The sequence below is a fragment of the Lynx canadensis genome, chromosome X (assembly GCF_007474595.2).
Source record: "Lynx canadensis isolate LIC74 chromosome X, mLynCan4.pri.v2, whole genome shotgun sequence".
Lineage (NCBI taxonomy): Eukaryota > Metazoa > Chordata > Mammalia > Carnivora > Felidae > Lynx > Lynx canadensis.
This window is the reverse complement of record NC_044321.2, coordinates 115,009,915-115,022,474: the sequence shown is the minus strand read 5'-3', so window position 1 is coordinate 115,022,474 and position 12,560 is coordinate 115,009,915. Positions and strand designations below refer to the sequence as shown.

The 12,560-nt window shown below is 42.2% G+C and overlaps 1 pseudogene; it reads left to right on the top strand.

Annotated features, from left to right (window-relative positions):
• The first annotated feature begins 809 nt into the window (after window positions 1-809).
• On the top strand, window positions 810-924 carry LOC115507992 (annotated as a pseudogene).
• Window positions 925-12,560: the final 11,636 nt, after the last annotated feature.

The following is a 12,560-nucleotide window of genomic DNA, read 5'->3' as shown; positions in this document are numbered from 1 at the left end:
GGCATTATGCCTTCGGGTGCCCTTCCTTTGTGATTTGACCTGGGATTGGCACAACACAGGCAGTGCTTTCAAACAAAGACTTTGAAACACCTTGGTTTGGGCTGTGGCTGCACTATTGATGAACAGTGTGATCCTGAACAAATTTCCTACTTCCCCTGAGCCTCAGTTTCCTTATCTGTAAAATAAGGATGACGGTGGGTCCTCTATCCTGAAATTATCATACGTGACAAGATGAGCAGTTTGTCTAGGTTCACAAAACCGGGCACGGTTGAGCCAGAGCTGGCTGACTTCGTGCCTGTGTTCATAGACGTAACCTAACCCGGTCAAGGTTGCAGAGCTATTGGCAGTGAAACTGGGTGTGGCCGACACTGCTACTCGCCTACTCCAGAGATACTCTCCTTCACATACTTACTAAAGAATCGTTTTTACCCAGAGCAGAAGTGTGGCCAGCTAAAAGCTCAACTTTCCGAGGTGCCTTGGAGCTTTGGTTCCTATGTATTTGACACAGTTCTGTCCAATGTGATACAATCAGAAATATACCAAGTCGGGTTTCCAGTGAGGCTAGTTATCTGATAAAAAGGGCCAGACTCCGCTTGCACGTATCGTTCCTCAGGCTTAGCCATGGAAGTAATACCTGGTGGCGGAACAGCCGCCTTTGAAACCATCTTGGATATCAGAAAGGAAAAGGCCACAGGCTGAAGATGGCGGAAAGCAGAGATCAGAGCTGGAAGGAGCCTTTGTGGAAAAGCAGTACCAGCCTGGACCGTGAATTTCCCAAGTTGGTTGCTTTTTTAAAGTCACTGCTTGCTATCGCTTCTCGGCCTTTTGGCTAAGATCAAGTGTAGTATCTGTTCTTATCAGTTTAAAGTCACTGCTTGCTTACATTACTATGGTCTGGTTTCTGTACACACAGCTAAACCCTATTCCAACGGATATGTTAGGATTCAAACCCACAGAAGTGTATTCGGCACATATTTTCTGGTGAGGTCTCTAGAGAGAAACCTCTGCTGATACTGTTTTTCATCTTGTTTATTTATAATAGTTACCAACCCGTCCTTCGTCTTAACCATCAGCTCCTCGGGGAAAAAGTGCTTGGAACCCAGGATAATGTGCAGTCAGAGGCTAGTGCTGAGGACTTTAGACGTTCAGTCTTGTTCTCTCGCCGCTAGGGCTATCCAGGACAGACCGCGATGAGGTTTTCCATCTGGTAGCACTACTCGTAAAAGCACTGGGCATCGGGGACAGATATGAGTGCTTGGGCAACAGAAGAAACATTTTCCTATTTTATGATTTTGCTCCGAATATTCTTGCTCCTTGCTGCATAGGCAAGGCCTAGGCCTGCTTCCTTATCTGCAAGACGGACGTAACAGTGCATCCGTCGTAAGGTTATTGCTAGGATCGAAGGAGTTAATGTAGGTAAAGGTCTTTGAACAGTGCCTGGCATATAGTAAGTTTGAAAGAAGAACTAATAGCCCTTAGAGCTGAATTTATGATTTTTAACTCTGACATGTGAATCTTTCCAGTCTCACTCTGGGAGTCTGCAGTGACTAAAAGTTCCATGGTCAGACGGAAGAGAGTTCTAGGCTAAGGCTTGTCACCTATGGATTGAGTGCCATTGGGAAAAGCACTCCAGTGCTTCAGATCTTCATTTCCTCTTCTATAAAAGAGGATTTTTTTGTAGCTATCTCACTGAGTTGTGAGGATTAACTGAGGTATTTTATGTAAGCATACAGCATAGTGTAGGCACTAGCTAAAACACAGCTATTGTTGTCTTCTAATATATGCTAAGGGTCCGTTCTTTCTTTCTTTCTTTCTTTCTTTCTTTCTTTCTCTCATTGATGAACTTGAACTACATGTCTATCACCTTCATTAACCTGTCGTTCTGTTAGCTGCTTTGTAAACATTTCTTGATAATTTTTCCCTTTGCGTGATGGTCAAATTTTATGTGTCAGCTTGACTAGGTTATGGTGCCCAGTTGGTTGGTCAAATACTAGTCTAGGTATTACTGTGAAGATAGTTTAGAGGCATACGTAACATTTACGGTCAGCTGACTTTAAGCGAAGGAGATTATCATCAATGATGTCGGTGGGCCTCATCTAATCAGTTGAAGGCCTCAAGAGCACAAACTGAGGCTTCCTGAAATTCGATCTTAAGACTATAACATAGAGGGCACCAGGGTGGCTCAGTCGGTTGAGCATCTGACTTTTGATTTCAGCACAGGTCATGATTCCAGGGTCATGGGATCGAGCCCCACATCAGGCTCCATGCTGAGCATGGGGCCTGCTTGAGATTCTCTCTCTCTCCCTCTGCCCCTTTCCTCTGCGCATGGTCTCTCTCTCTCTCTCTTTCTCTCTCTCTCTCTCTCTGGAAAAAAAAAAAGATTATAACATAGAAATCCTGCCTTGGGCCGAGGTTTCAGGGGAGAAATCCTGCCTCAGTGTCCATCCTCCTGGCCCACCCTATAGAATTCAGACTCGAGACTGCAACATCAAGTCTCACATGACTTTCTGGCCCGCCCTACAGAGTCTGGACTTGCCAGCACCCACAGATGCATGAGCCAACTCCTTAATGCAAACATAACCAATATAGTATAAAATGTAGTATGAGATCTTATCAGTTGTTGGTTGCGTTTCCCCGGGGAGCCCTGAAACACCTTGTGTCTTGTGCACGATGGGATCCTGGGAAAAAACGGATCTTTGTTTATTTTAGAAATTCTGTGGCAAGCCTCATCTTCACTTCTGACATTTGTTCTGACTCATGGGAGAGGAGCAGCTCTATGGGAACACTGGCTGATGGGTTTGTGTTTCTGTTTTGAAAAGTGGCCCTTCGTTCTCCTCTCACAGTCAGAGAGCGCTGTCCCCTGCAGCGTGTCACCGTACATCTGCCACTGCTCGCCACACACCTCTTGGCGGTTTCCACTCCAGTCGCTCTCTCTCTGCTTCCCCACTTCCGGTCATGGCTCTCTTGTCCTAACCACTCATTAATCATGGAAATGGTCTCACAAGTCAGGCCGGGAGGAACGTCACCGCCACTGGATATGGCGCAGGGAAGGCCGAACGTGACACCGAGCTCTTCGTGCCATACATCATCGCACCAGAGCTTCCATCCCCTGGACGATGTGGAGGAAACCAGGCGTTTGTGAACAATCGGCAGGCGTGTGGGGAGGTTCGAAGGATAACCTGGGGGGCTCCTGGAACTCTCTAGCACCTGACTAGAGCTTGCCCGTCCCCTCCCGACGGCAGAAAGTGCTATCTGCTCTGTTTGGACAAAGTGCCTGATTGCTTACCCGTGGATATTGGTGTCCTAAGAAATTTCCAGATCTACTCCAGAAGGTACCGCTCAGGGAAGCCAATTAATTAAACTAGTTTTCCAGCTGATAGATGGATGCGTTACCACTGTTTCAGCAAAGCACAAATGAGAAGCACATTGCGTCTGACGACCTGGTCATCTCTCACTGTTGACTGTAATTTGCTAGACAAGAAGAAACAAAACGAGAATTAAACCTGGGAAGCGTTGTGGTAAGGGCCTTCCGAATGCTGAGGAAGCCTTTATGGAGGACAGACTACACGCCTAGCTAGGTGTGCCCCTCGTGTTACCTCGTGTAACGCACAGAAACCCTTGGCGATAGATTTTAGCGTTGTCCTCATTTTATGAATAAGGAAATAGGCTCAGAGCGGCTGAATTACTCTCCCAAGGACGTGTGGCTAGTGAGTGGCAGAGCCGGAAGAGCAACTCAGCGACAGTGACGGTTCTGTTCTGACCCTCCGCACACTTAGCAGGTTGAACGTTTTCCTGCGTCCTCGCAACACCCTGTCCTCCTTCTCGAGTCCACCCCACCTCAAGAAAGCTTTCTCTGGTTTCACGAGGATGTGTTACACTTTGATCATCTCTTATCCTTTTGTGGCAATTCCGGCTGCTGAAGGAAGCAGTCAAACCGCCATGCTCACAAGATGTGTGTATTGGCAACCCACTTGCAGCGGGGAGGGCAGAATCACCACCAGGAAGGCACGAGAAAGGCTTCTGTTTTGTTCTTGAGTTGCAGTTGCAGCTGATGAAGTGTAAGACCTTTGAAGTACAACTGCTTTGATCCAGGCTGCTTTGAAGTGGGAAGCAATCTACAGGTCCCTGTCGGTAGGATATGGGGAGCGCGGGAAGGAGTGGGGAGTTCGTGGCACCAGGCAAGTGGCTGTTGCTAGAATCCGGGTGTGACATTTGAGGAGCGCTCGCACTAGGGCAGAGGAAATGGACAAGAAAGCAAGGGAGCAGACGGGGTAGATTCTAAATGGTTCAAATGCGCAGGATCCGGAAACCTTTTGCAAGTGGGAGAAGTTGAGGATGAGCCACCAACTTCGGGTTTTTGAGACGAGTGGATCGTGGTGTCATTCACAGATGAGGACACGGTAACAGAAGCAGAGGCTTCAGTTTCGTCTGGCAGCGTTCTCCTGACAATACATGGTCGGCAGGAAGAACAGGCAGAGGAAACAAACAAAAGGTGCGGAAGCATAAACGAACAAGACCCGTCTATAAAACAGCAAGTGGATTGGTTTCGTTGAAGTGCAGAATACATGTTGAGGGAGAAGGAGGAGATGAGGTGGAGAGGCGGGTAGGGACTAGATCAAAGAGGGCTTTTGAAGCCATGTTAAGTTTTGCTTTCCTCCTTAGGGGAAAAGGAAAATCCTGAATGGGTTCAAAGCAGGAGAGTCGCTTGACTGTAAAGATTTTCGTTTTGGAAAATATGTGTCCCGCACAAAGGCTGTGGCGTGGGAATGAGCTAATGACACAACCAGAGGAGCTGTTGAGGTAGCTCAACTGGGAGAAGATGGTGATTGAGACTAGGATAGTGGTGACGGAGGCTGAGAAAAGTGGATGCCACGGGAGAGATTTCAAAGACTTCCTGATGACTTAGACGTGGAGGAGAAGAAAAGTGGGGAGTCCAGGCCAAATACTAGGTTTGACCTGGGCGACCAGTTTGATGTTGGTTGAGGTGAAATTTCACTTTTACCCTGCTCACTCTGGAAAACTTTATTTCTTCTCATTAGTGTGCAGATTTCCTCAGAAAATTATGAGTGCGCTGAATTGTTTTCTTTTGGCGGCTACTCTGTGCTATTGAAACCCGTCGCTATTTACTGTATCTGTAATAAACAAGGATAAAATGGCGCTGCTTGGAAGTCTACGTGGAACTTTGGTTGCCTAAAGGCAGCAGAAGGAAAGAGCACTTCACAAGGAATGCAAATATATACGCTCTTCACCTAACCTACTTAATCCCCCTGAGCCTCTATTGTTTCCATCCTCAGCAATCACCAAACAACCCAGAAAAGCGTGTGTGCACGTGTGCGCACATGCTCTGTGTGTGTGTGTGTGTGTATGTGCGCGAGTGCACAAGCACTGTTGGCACAAAGCTAAGACTAGAACTCTGAATTCCCCCTTGCCAAAAATGCTCTGTTTTAATCATATTCGTGGAAAATAAGGCTTTGTGTGTTGTCTCACTTCCGTATCTGCCTTGTGACATTAACAATTCCAATAACTGGATCTCCGAGGAAGAGTTATGTATTTAACATTTTGTAATCAGCTCCTGCAGTTTGTCTCTTCTATTCATATCCGTTCGCTTTCTGAGTTTCCAATAAATACTAAACGCTGAGGAGTGAGGACACGGTACTCTTGTCGTAATTTGTTTGGAATATAAGTGGCACTAACATAGTGATGTCGACTTGACATAATGCATTGGTTGCGATTGCCCCTCATTTTGTCACCAAATTCCAATATTTCTTTCTTCGTCTTCTCTTTTTAGGTGGCACCCTGTATCAAAAGATTTTGAAACATCTAAGAGTGCTGGGTAGGAGGATTGGATGGCTTTGAGAAGCCTGCCCAAATAGTAAACCACTTTCCTTGCCCATTACCCTTGAGCCAGCAAATACAGGTAGTTCACACTTGTGTGAAAGGAAACGGTTATGTGAACTTTATTTCACGTGGCCTCCCCACTCCCTGTGGGGAGTAATTTAGTACCACTGCAGTAGGCAAGCAAAGACAGCCTGTTCAGTTATTACGAATTGATCATCCAACAGATTTTGATAAATCACCACCACCTATGTGTCATGGAAATACCGAATGCTGAGTATGTTTAAGCTATTAAATAATTCACTGAAATGTATCTTGTATGCTAATGCTAATATGAATTTTGAACTAGCTCTGACCAAAGAACAAGTATTTATTCTTTTTCATCTCTTATGGCTTGTCTCCATGTGATGTTTTATTGTCAAAGTGAGCCATGTAAGTTCAAAAAGTGTAGAACTACCTAGTTTTCTTTTTAAGAAACTGAAAATGATTGAGAATATAATTTTAAGCCCATAGCCCTTAGATCATGAAAGGTATGTCAAGCAATTAAATACGATTTAGAATTGAAGCCACTAGCAATATCGCAATCGTGATGCCCATACCCTAGGCTGTAAGATAGCGGTGACGATTTAGGAAAGACACAACTTACAGGAAACTTGCATTGTCAATTTTTGGGTGGATACATTTAATGGGAAAAACTAATGTAACCTGAAAAGTGCTACATAAGAAGGCAGGTCAGTATTCTACTGGAAAACATTAAGGTAGTTGTGATTGGGATCTTCAAATCCTAAAATAAATAAATAAAGGATGAATGAATGATCGATCCCTGGCATTTGAATGTCATGAAAGTGCCCTAACAGAAAGCTGATGGAGAAGCTGGTGGGAAATGCAAATGTACAATCAGTCTTGACATTGTTCAAAATAGTTGTCATATCCTCAGCATGATGAGCCACATCGCACGGAGGGGAAATACATACTCTCATTTCTAGTTCAGTGAAGCTGCAGGCTTGGATTTGAATTTATAGATCAGAACAATTTGGAAACCCCTGACTTAATTTGTAGTAGAACTACGGCACTGTCTTCATCTAATATGAATAATTTACAAGCAAAATATCTGGGATATTGTCTACACGATATAAGTTCTGTGACTCAGTGGAATACTAAGGGTAGTTTTCCTGAAGCACGTTGGGTATACTCCTCTCTGTGATATACAACTTGGTATAGGGGGATGGAAATAAATGGATGATAGATAGATAGATGGATAGATAGATACATAGATAGATAACCATCCCAAGGATTAGTTGGCTCCCCTGCCCCTTACAGTCATCTCAGGAACAGACTTGAACCACAATCTATACCTAGTAAAAAACCCATGGTTTCCTCCAGATTTATGTAGCTTCCTTATACATGGCTCCCTCCGACTTGGTATCCTTTCCTGTTGAGTTGGCTCTGCTTCAGGATCATCTCACCATATTCCTCGTGCTGTCTTGTGATGTCCATCGGAACATCCCAGATGTGGAATGTAACCCTGTGCTTTCCACGCAAAGCTTTTGTGTGTTTAGCAGGTTTTCAGGATGTCGGGGGAAGTCCCAGGATGTTTGTCATTGTAACAAAGCAAATACCCTAAATATGATAGATTTAAACTTCCCTGTTTTAGCATCTCCTTTGGCCACTCTTCTTTTGCGTTACAATGTAGGTGGGTTTTCGTGGACTTTTCTTCAGGTGGTGAAAGGTTGACAAGCAGGGGCGTTTGGTTTCTTCTCCACCAGATAAATGACAGTTACTCCTTTTCACCAGCGAAACAGAGCAGGACAGGCCTCAGCAGCTCCCTTTGTGAACATCAGAGTAAGAAATTCATAATAGCATGCAGCAGCTAGCTTTCTGAAAAGGACATGATGACACCCTTTACAGTTCTTTCGTAAGGGAAATTTGCTTAGACACACATGTTTTTAGTTTACATGCAGCAGTTTTTGAAGAATGTAACCTTTTTTTATAAGACACTGTATGTATGTGTGTTTATGTGTATTTAGAAAACACAGCTCATTAAAACTAAAGCAAAGCAATATAAATGACTCCTAAAGGTAAGATTTTAGAGCAGGTGTCTTTGCTTTCTCCCCTTTTCTGTTTAGACTGGCTAGAAATTATTCTGTATTGTTGCAGTTTCCAATAGATAGCTTTTGCATTTATTTATTCATCATTTTTTTTATTTTCATAGCCACTAATTTTGGCTTTTTATCTTATTAATTATTTACCCATTCTTGTCTTAGATATAGTCTCTTTTTTTCTAACCTCAGTTAAATGCTTATTTTCATACAGTTTCTCTTAACTAATAAGAAAAGCATTAAATCCCATCCATTTTAATATAGAATCCTTTACATATTATTTTTAAATATTAAATAACTATAGCTTTCATTAACTCCTTGACATAATGTATTTTTTTAAATGATATTTTTTAAACCCAGGCCATTTTATTTTGTTGTTTTTTTGTGAATCTGTTAATTTATATTTATATTACACTGTGGTCAGATAAAACAGCCCATACAATTTCTGAATGTAGGTATTTATTGAAGTGAGGTATTTTTCTAACTCAGTATTGATCTATTTTTGCAGCTGTTAAATTAACCTTATTAATGTTATTACTCGTATTTTCCATAATTTTATTCTTTTGCTTGATTGGTCTGGAAATGCCTGAACTTAGATAATGTTAAAAATCTTACACAAGCTAGGTTGTTGTCAATTGGTCCTTCTATTTTTGACATAATTTAACCTTACATATCTTGGTGCAGTCGCATCCAACTACATAAAGAGTCATGACTTACCTTTTTACTAATATCTTTGCTTATTTGATGCTTTGACGTTACATTCTAATTTTTCTTATAAACATGTGACTCCTACCATTTCAGGTCCTGTGCAGAAAAGGGTGGTGACAAAGAAACTGAAAAACCTAGTCTCATTGAAATAAGTAAGGGCATGCAGACTTTATTTACACTGAAATGCTACTATTTATACTTAGACAATAGGTCAGGTTCCTGGCATTGCAGGTGTGCAGGGATGGGGTAGAGATCTTAATAACCAGAGGGAAGGGCCAGAGTATTTGTAGGCCAACGCACCTACTCTTACATTAAAGTGTAGAGAAGACAGGTGTGTTAGAGTTTTCCAGAGAAGCAGAACCAAGCGGAGAGAGAGGTATTTATCAGGGCTCACATGAATTATGGAGGCTAACAACTTCTGAGATCTGCAGAGCGAGTCTGCAAGTTGGAGACCCAGGAGAGCCAACAGCGTAGATCCAGTCCAAGCCCAAACAGCTGAGAAGCAGGAGAGCCGATAGTGCAGCACCAGTCAGAAGCCTGGCAGGCCTCCGAACTAGGAGGAGCCAGTGTTTCAGTTCTAGTCCAAAGGCAGGAGAAAGGAGATGGCCTCGTTCGGAGGGACAGGAGGAATTCTCTTACTCAGGGGAGGGTCAGCCTTTTTGTTCCATCCAGGCCTTCCACTGACTGGATGAGGCCCACCCACGTTAGAGAGGGCAATCTACTTTACTTAGTCTACCAATGTAAATGTTAATCTCATCCAGAAAACACCCTCGTAGACGAACCCGGAAATAATGCTTAACCATTTGGGCATCCTGTGGCCCACTTAAGTTGACACATAAAGTTATCACAACAGATAGAAGAAGCAGGATAGTGGTAACTTTCCCCCGGCCCCCGCCCATGGAGGTATAGTGATTTATTCATGAAGATTTAGAATAATGGGCAGGAAAGTGGTACTTAAGGGTTTTTTTGTTTTTAATTTTTATGGTTACAATTTTTTCTTTATCTCTTTAATTGAGGTATAGTTGACACGTAATGTTCCATTGGTTAACACACGATGTTACGTTCATTTTAGGTGCACACAGTGATTGAACGATTTTACATGTTACGCTATGCTTCCATCTGTCACCAAGCAAGGCCGTTACAATACCATGGACTATATACTCGATGCTGTACTTTTCATCTCTGTGACTTATGTATTTTGTAACTGGAACCTTGTGCTTTTTACTCCCCTTCACCCATTTTTCTCATTCTCCCACCCCCTCCTCTTTGGCAACCATCAGTTTGTTCTCCGTATATATGGGTCTGTTTCAGGACAGCAGTCACTTCTAAGGGAATCCCTTCTGGTTTCTAGGGAGTGGCAGTACATGTGAGGTGAAACATGAAAAGGAAACAGAAATGTAGCTGTCACTTTAACCAAGAAGTCAGCAGTTTAAGCAGACTCCAAATAATTAAGCCATAAAGGTTGAGTTGTATAGATGATACCAGTCACTGCTCTTTATCGCAGCCTTTATCACTTTATTACTGCTCTTTATCACAGCTTAGGGACTCAAAGCATACTCTGTGGTTCACTATTTTGAGATTGTTGTAAGAACGGTCAAAAACTTAAAAATAGGGCTACCTACAATCCAGCAATTGCACTATTAGGTATTTACCCCAAGGATACAAAAATACAGATTCGAAGGGATACACGCACCCTAATGTTTATAGAAGCATTATCAATAATAGCCGAACTGTGGAGAGAGCCCAAATGTCCATTGACTGATGAATGGCTAAAGAAGATATGATATGTATATACAGTGGAATATTACTCAGCCATCAAAAAGAATGAAATCTTACCATTTGTAATGATGCGGATGGAGCTAGAAGGTATTATGCTAAGCGAGATAAGTCAAACAGAGAAAGACAAATACCATATGATTTCACTCATATGTGGAATTTAAGAAACAAAACAGATGAACATATGGGAAGGAGAGGAAAAAAGAGAAGAGAGGGAAACAAACCATCAGACTCTTAACGATAAAGAACAAACTGAGGGTTGATGGAGGGAGGTGGGAGGGAGATGGGTTAGATGGGTGATGGGTACTAAGGAGGGTAGTTGTTGTGATGAGCACTGGGTGTTGTAAGTGATGAATCACTAAATTCCACTCCTGAAACCAATATTGCACTGTATGTTGGCTAACTAAAATTTAAATTAAAAAAATATATTGTCAACATGTCCATTCATTCCAATTTGATATGTAGATTCAGTACTGGACAAACTTACTGTAAAGTCTATATGGAAAGGCAAAAACCCAGAAATAGCCAACAAGCTATTGAAGAAAAACATAGTCAGAAGACTAATACTACCAAACTTCAAGATTCGATTACTGTAGCTTTATAGTAAGACAGTGTGGTGTTGGCAAAAGAATAGACATATAGATCAATGGAACAGGATAGAGAGGCCAGGGGTAGACAAACTTAAATGGCCAACTAATGTTTGACAAAGGAGCAAAACAAATACAATGGAGCAAAGATAGTCCATTCAACAAATGGTGCTGGACCAATTGGACATCCACATGCAAAAAAGAAGAAAATCTATGCACAAACCTCACACCCTTCATGAAAACTAACTCAAAATGGATCACAGACCTGGAATGCCTGGATGGCTCAGTCGGTTAAGCGTCTGACTCTTGGTTTCGGCTCAGGTCATGATCTCACAGTTCATGGGTTGAAGCCCAGCGTTAGGGTCTGCACTGATGGCAGGGAACCTGCTTGGGATTCTCTCCTTCTCTCTCTCTCTCTCTCTCTCTCTCTCTCTCTCTTTCTCTCTCTCTCTCTGTCAAAATAAATACATTTTTAAAAAGTGGATCACAGACCTAAATGTGAAACTCAAAAACTACAAAACTCCTGATAAATAACCTGAGAGAAAGTGTAGATGACTGTTTGGCAATGACTTTTTAGACCGAACAGCAAAGTCTCGATTCATGAAAGAATGATAAACTGGTCTTTATTTAAATTAAAAACTTCTAATCTCTGTGAAATATCCAGTCGAGAAAATGAAAAGACAAACCACACACTGGGAGAAAATATTTGCAAAAGACCTATCTGATAAAGGACTGTTATCCAAAATATACAAAACACTCTTAAAACTCAACAAAAAGGAAATAACCATTCCATGAAAAATGGGGAAAAGACCCTAAGAGACCAAAGAAGATACACAGGTGGCAAATAAACATATGAAAAGATGCTCCACATGTCATCAGGAAAATACAAGTTCAAACAATGAGATACCTATTAGAATGGCCAAAACCAGAACACTGACAATACAAAACACTGGCAAAAATATGGCGCAGTAGGAATTCTCATTCATTGCTGGTGGAAATGCAAAATGGTACAGCTAATTTGAAAGACATTTTAGTGAATTTTGTTTACAAAACAGAACATTCTCTTATGATAGGATCCAGCAATCATGCTTCTTGGTATCTATCCAAAGGAGTTGAGCACTTACATCCACAGAAGCCCTTGCATGGGGATGTTTATAGCAGCTTTATTCATAATTGCCCAAACTCGGAAGCAACCAAGATGTCCCTCAGTAGGCGGATGGATGAGTAAACTATGGTCCGCTCAGACTATGGAAGGTTATTCAGTGCTAGAAAAGAAATGAGCCATCAAGCCACAGAGGGGACACGGAGGAACTTTAAATGCGTATTACAAAGTGAAAGAAGCCAATCTGAAAAGGCTCTATACTATATGATTCCAACAATATGACTTTCTGGAAAAGACCAAAAAACAATGTAACAGTCAAATATTTAGTGGTTTCCTGGAGCTAGGAGGGAAGGAGAAACAAAAAGGTGGAGCACAGAGGATACTTAGGGCAATTTCACTGTGAAACTACTCTGTATGATGTGCAACACTGAGAATGAACCTGAATGTAAACTA